At 35.8% G+C, this 6804-nt stretch overlaps 1 pseudogene; it reads left to right on the top strand.

Annotated features, from left to right (window-relative positions):
- Positions 1 to 6150: 6150 nt before the first annotated feature.
- On the top strand, positions 6151 to 6274 carry LOC118889329 (annotated as a pseudogene).
- The last annotated feature ends 530 nt before the right edge of the window (positions 6275 to 6804 follow it).

Below are 6804 nucleotides of genomic sequence, written 5' to 3' on the forward strand. Positions count from 1 at the left end.
GTTCGTGGTTCCCATTGTTTTGAGTGTCTGCCCCTAGTGGGTTAAGCTTGTTCAGTGAGTTGTGTAGGCTTCCTGGTGAAGGGGACTGGTGCCTGTGTTATGGTGGATGAGGCTGGATCTTGTCTTTCTGGTGGGCAGAACTGCATCTGGTGGTGTGTTTTGGGGTGTCTGTTAACTTATTATGATTTTAGGCAGCCTCTCTGCTATTAGGTGGGTTTGTGTTCCTGTCTTGCTAGTTGTTTGTCATGGGGTGTCCAGCACTGGAGCTTGCTGGTCGTTGAGTGGAGCTGGGTCTTAGCGTTGAGATGGAGATCTCTGGGAGAACTCTCACCAATTGATCTTACGATGGGCCAGGAGGTCTCTGGTGGACCAATGTCTTGAACTCGGCTCTCGCACCTCAAAGGCTCAGGCCTGACACCTGGCTGGAGCACCAAGACCCTGTCAGTCACACGGCCATCTGGTCATCACGTTGTGGCCTAACACCTTGGCAACATATGACTCTCTATTTACTTTCTTGATAGTGTCCTTTGACTTGCAAAACTTTTAATTTTGATGAAATTAACTTATCTATATTTTCTTTTATTGCTTGTGCTTTTGATGTTGTATTTAGGTATTTACTGACTTATCAAATATTACAAGTATTTAAGTCTATGTTTGCCTCTAAGAATTCTGTGGTTTTAGGTCTCACTTTAAATCTTTGATCCAATTTGAGTTAATGTTTGTAAACAGTTAGGCAGGTTTCCAAATTAATTATTTTGCCTGTGGATATCTACTTGTTTCTACACCATCTGGTGAAAAAACTATTCTTTTCCATTTAATTGTCTTGACACTGTTGTTGAAAATCAATTGACCATTAATATGAGAGTTCAGTTCTGAACTCCTGAATCTATTCATTCATTCTGTCTATCATTCTATCATCTATCTATCTATCATCTATCTATCTATCATCATCATATATATATCTTATATATAAAAAATATATATATATACATCAAGATACTATATCTCTGTGTGTGCATGTGTGTGTATCTTTTGCCAGAACCATATTGCTTTGATTATTTTGCCTTTTAACAATTTTTGAAATTGAGAAGTATTAGTTCTCCACTTTTTTTTTTATGATTGTTTTGGCTACTTGGGGTCCCTGGCAATTACATGTGACTTTTCTTATCAGATTTCCATTTCTGAAAAAAAAGCTATTGGAATTTTGATAGGAACTACAAGGAAAGTGTAGATCAATTTGGAAGAATTGGTGTCTTAACATGTTAACTTTTCCAATTCATGAACATGGAATATCTTTGTATCTATTTAGTTTATCATTAATTTATTTTATCAACTTTGTAGTTTCCAGTATAGAAATCTTGCACTTACTTGGTTAAATTTATTTCTAAGTATTTTATTTTATTTATTCCAATGTAAATGAAATGGTTTTCTTAATTCATTTTCAGAGTGTTCATTTCTATTATAAAAATACAACTGAATTTTGCATGATGATTTTGTATAATGCAGCTCTGGTGAACTTGTTTATTATTTCTAATATGATTTTGTGAATTGTTTGGAAGTTTTATACAGATCATGAAGTCAGCAAATAGAGGCAGTTTTACTTCTTCCTTTCTAATCCGGACATCTTTAATTTACTTTTCCTTGTGTAATTACCCTGGCAAGAATTTCCAATACAGTGTTGAATAAAAGTGGTGAGAGAAGGCATCTTGTACTGTTCCTGGTCTTGTGGGAGTATGCTTTCAATCCTTCGCCATTAATTATGATATTAGCAGTGGGTTTTTCATAGATGTCCATTGTTAGGATGAGGACGTTCCCATTTATTTCTAGCTTTTTTCTTTTTATATTCTTTTTTTTTTTTTAACAGTAGGTCCTTGTGGTTATCTATTTCAAATATAGCAGTGTGTACATGTCAATCCCAAACTCCCAATCTATCCCTCTCCCCACCCTTTCCCCCGGTAACCATAAATTCATTCTCTAAGTCTGTGAGTCTGTTTCTGTTTTGTAAATAAGTTCATTTGTATCATTTGTTTAAGATTCCACATAAAAGTGATATCATATATTTGTCTTTCTCTGTCTGACTTACTTCACTTAGTATGATAATCTCCAGGTACATCCATGTTTGCCGCAAATGGCATTATTTTGTTCTTTTTATGGCTGAGTAATATTCCATTGTATATATGAACCACATCTTCTTTATGCATTCATCTGCCAATGACACTTAGGTTGCTTCCATGTCTTGGCTATTGTAAATAGTGCTGCAATAAACATTGGGGTGCATGTATCCTTTCAAAGCATGTTTTTCTCCAGATATATGCCCAGGAGTGGGATTGCTGGATCATATGGTAGCTCTATTTTTAGTTTTTAAAGGAAACTCCATACTGTTCTCCATAGTGGCTGTACCAATTTACATTCCTACCAACAGTGTAGGAGGGTTCCCTTTTCTCCACATTCTCTCCAGCATTTATTGTTTGTAGACTTTTTGCTGATGGCCATTCTGACTGGTGTGAGGTGATACCTCTTTGTAGTTTTGATTTTCATTTCTCTAATAATTAGTGATACTGAGCATTTTTTCAAGTGCTCTTTGGCCATCTGTATGTCTTTTTTGGAAAAATGTCTATTTAGATCGTCTGACCATTTTTTGGTTGGATTATTTGTTTTTTTTTTGGATATTGAGCTGTATGAGCTGTTTGTTTACTTTGGAGATTAATCCCTTGTCAGTATAAAATTGATGCCTAATAAGAACCTGCAGTATAAACAAACAAACAAACAAAACAACTAATACTAAACTTTCATTGGGTTATTTGTATGGAAATATGTTAATATAAATGTTTCAGATATTACATGAAATTTCTATTAGAATTTATTAGAAAAGACACCAACCTTAGCTAACTTCTTATATTTTTATGATATGAGAAGCAATTTAGGAATAACAGAGTATTGAGAGAAGCCTTTGGAAACCCTCCCTTGATATAAAGTAGATCAATTAAGTTAGCTTTGTTTCAGATTCTTTTATTCCCCCACTGGACTTCCTTTCATTTAGTCTTATAAAAAGGTATAGAAAAATCTAGTTATTTTCTAGAATTAAACATATGGAGGGATTATATTACAGCTCTATTCCTAGATATGATTTTCACCCTCCTGCTTTTTTACTCCATAATTAGTTGAGTGGTAACTTGACTGAGTTTTAAATGTTATCAACACTGGAAACTCTAGCTTTGAGTATACATATTTTCTCCTACAGTATCTGAATGGTCTAAAATTAAATCACTTCCCTGACCTTATTGATTTCTAGAGCTAGAACTTTAACTTGGACGTCCTTGAAGAAGCTGGGAGCAGTAATTTTAGGTGTAGAGGCTCCAGCCTTCCTAAAAAGGGTGACTAAGGAAAGGGAACCATCTGAAATGATTGTGCAGAATGATATGCAAATGCCTGCAGCTGCTGAAAATGACCAGGAAAGGCCTGCAAATGTAGTATCTATATGAAATATATTTACTAGGGGAATGAAAAGAAGTATTTTATGAAGATAACAGTGGGCTTGGGCTCCTGCAGAATTAAGAAGACATAGACCAATTCTTAATTCTTGTAGCTGACTTGGTTGGCTTTGGTGCTTGACAAGCCTGAACCAATTCTGTGCAGAGAGTATTTTACTTGTGCTATCATAAGGTAAGAACATGTAATATAAAGGCCAGGGAGGGTGGAACTTCCTTGAGGAAGAAGTGCCCAGTGGATCTGCATGAGTGTGCTAGACATGTGGATGGGTATGCATAGTTTAAACAAATATAAAAAACTATTTGTTAGAGCAACTTTTCTCTCTGAATCTTGGGAAAATCATCTCCCATTTAAACTTGAATGTAATGACAACATTGTTTCATTTGTCTTTGGGGGTGGGGAGGAGGAGGCCAGCTAAAGGAATCTGTGCAGAACCATTGTCATTCCTCATTTGAAGTAATAAAAATAAAAGAAAAGGAAAGTTGGATTCTAAAGGCTCAAATAAAATTCTAAAGAGGCAAAATAAATAAAAGAGTATGTACTTTTTTCAGTGCCTTAAAAATATCACTAAGCACCCTTTAGCAAAGGCTCTCTAGGCAAATTAAGACAATTAAGAAGCTTGCTAACCAAATGCAAAGCACATGTCTTGTTTTATAGCCAAGAAGAAACGCCTAAAAGATCTGACTTACAGGCTGAGGGCCTCAGGAGGCAGTCCCACAGAGATTCATAAACAGAGAGGTTTTGTTCCTTAAACCAGGGATTGGCAACCTTTTTCTGTAGAAGTCCAGGTAGAAAATATTTTAGACTTTGTGAGACGTATATTCTCTGCCCCAACTATTCAACTCTCCTCTTGTAGCATGAAAGCAGCCATAGACAATACATAACCAAGTGGATGTGGCTGTGTTCCAATAAAACTTTATTTACAAAAACTGGCTGTGGTGAGATTTGGCCCCAGCTGTAGCTTGGCAAGTTTTGCCTTAAACCAAAAGCCTTCGGATAATTTGCTGTAAAAAGGCAAGGGTACATTCAGCATAAAACCCAGTTATGCCTTCTTATATGAGCAAATAAGATTTCTGTACTTCGCCCTTCCTCCTTCACCCCTGTACTTGCTTCATAGCCTAAAGGCAATGTAGAATGCTGGTCTAGTGGGAACTCTGCAGCTTTTTAAAAAAAGGTGCCACTTTTGAGCTTTTCCTGGAGGTGCCAAACATGAAAGATAAAGGGCACACTAGTTGTCTTTTCTGGAAAAGCAAACTCATTTCTTTTTAAGTGGCTCAGAATGGCATTCGACTCAACATCAGTTGAGCTCCAGGGGATCCTCATGAACTTCTACAAAAACTGTGTATTCAGAGATGCTTCTGAATATTTCAACCTCATCTATCCTCAGTTACTTGCTCTAGGTCCAGCTGACCTTGAAATGTGATGTAGTGAGAAGAGCCTGAGCTCAGATCTCAGCTTTAAAACACAGTAGCTGTGTGACTTCGTTATTTATCCTTTAATTTGTCTATTTCCCAGTTTCCTCATCTGTAAAATGGTAAAATGATCATGCCCATTTCACAGAATTTTTATGAATATTAAATAATATGAAATATATGATGCATGTAGAGCTCTGTACCTATATAGATAGATATTATATATTTATATACAGTCTAATAAAAAGGTATAGGAAAATATAGTGATTTTTCTGGAATTAAACACATGGAGAGATTTTATTACAAGCCTATTCCTAGTTATGATTTTCACCTCAATTTTTTTTAGTCTATAATTGGATGAATGGTAACTGAAAGGTCTGGTTTATGTTATATATACATATGTCTATATATATCTCTCAGAGGTCAGTCATTCAATTCTTGTTTATCTTTGTAACCATGGCAATGACTTCATCTACCATTTGCTATCTGAAGTGTGATACAAAAATATGAAGAACTGACTTCATTTTCCTTCTTCTTTACTGACAGTGATTACCATGGATCTATAACATGTAAGCACAAGCACAAGATGCTGATAGCTCATACATGTGCTTCACTTAGTCAGCTTTTTCTTGTGGTACTGCCATAAGTGACACTCTAGAATCCAGTACAGCTGCCTTGGAGACATCTGTGACTGCCCCAAAGGAGGCTGGGCATGAGTGTACTGCTGGACTATCAGAGACAAATTGCAGAAAAGGCATACACATGCTCAAAGTATTAATAAATGACCATCAGCAGGATTTGTTGACCATTTGAGTCCCTGTCAACTCTTAGAAGTTCAGTCGTGTTAAACATGTTGGATTGATTAGCACTGCTTCTACTCAAGAACACGCCATCCTTTTTGTTTTTTTATTTAATAATGTGACTGTTCACCCTCTTGTCTAGGTAACAAGGTAATTTTCAAGGATTATATTACAGTTGCTTGTTGTTTGTACATAGTCAGAATTTGTTTCTTCAAATGTCAGAATAAGGTTAGTAGAGATGTTTGTCATGGCGCAAGGTATTTCATCAAGTGAAACTAGGCAGGTCAGATTTCTTAAATGTTGGAAGCTACACAGTTAATTCAGGTCATCAAAGGTTGTACAAAAGTGATGAAAATAATAAACTGCTATATTAAAACGTCGATTCACATTTTTTTTCTGATTCCAGTGGTTTGTACATCAACTTTTTCTTCTGAATCAACTTTTAATGTATCTTTGTGCAGTGGCAATATCACAGCTCATGAAGTTTATCTGAGGCACAATTATTGCTGATTGAAATGTTTAGAGTAATGATTTTTCCCACATAATGTTAATTATTTCTATAATATAATTATGCATTTTGATTTAGGAATTTTAATGAATATTTGAAGGATAGATGTGACTTGGGAGTTCATTAGCTATGTGGTTTTCAAGGCCTGTTCAGAGGAGGTAGAGACTGAACATATAGTTGAAAGAACACTAGTCTTGGAGAAAGGTCATGTGGGCTCTATCACCTGGGGTCTGTTTTTCCTAGGCTTCCTCCACTAAATCTTTCTAGGCTGCCATTTTCTCATCTGACAGATGGAGAAAATAATACCTATCTTATATTTTTCATGGACTTGGATTTTCAGAGACAGTTACAATTTCAAATATTCTAACACTTTGACAGGACATTCGTCTTAATTTCTGGCTCACAAAGCCCAGTTACATCAAGTGTTGTTGCATAACTAGGGTCGTAGGGAACTAGAAGCTACAATTCAACCTGGCTTTTATGTCTTTCATTTTATGTGCAATTATTATACTCTTTGTATTTATGGCTTTTAGGCTCAAGATAAAAGCTCCCGAAGCATGAGAGTTGAAAAAGCAGTCATTCACATCTCCTAGTA

Source organism: Balaenoptera musculus, chromosome X (genome assembly GCF_009873245.2).
Source record: "Balaenoptera musculus isolate JJ_BM4_2016_0621 chromosome X, mBalMus1.pri.v3, whole genome shotgun sequence".
NCBI classification, from domain to species: Eukaryota; Metazoa; Chordata; class Mammalia; order Artiodactyla; family Balaenopteridae; genus Balaenoptera; species Balaenoptera musculus.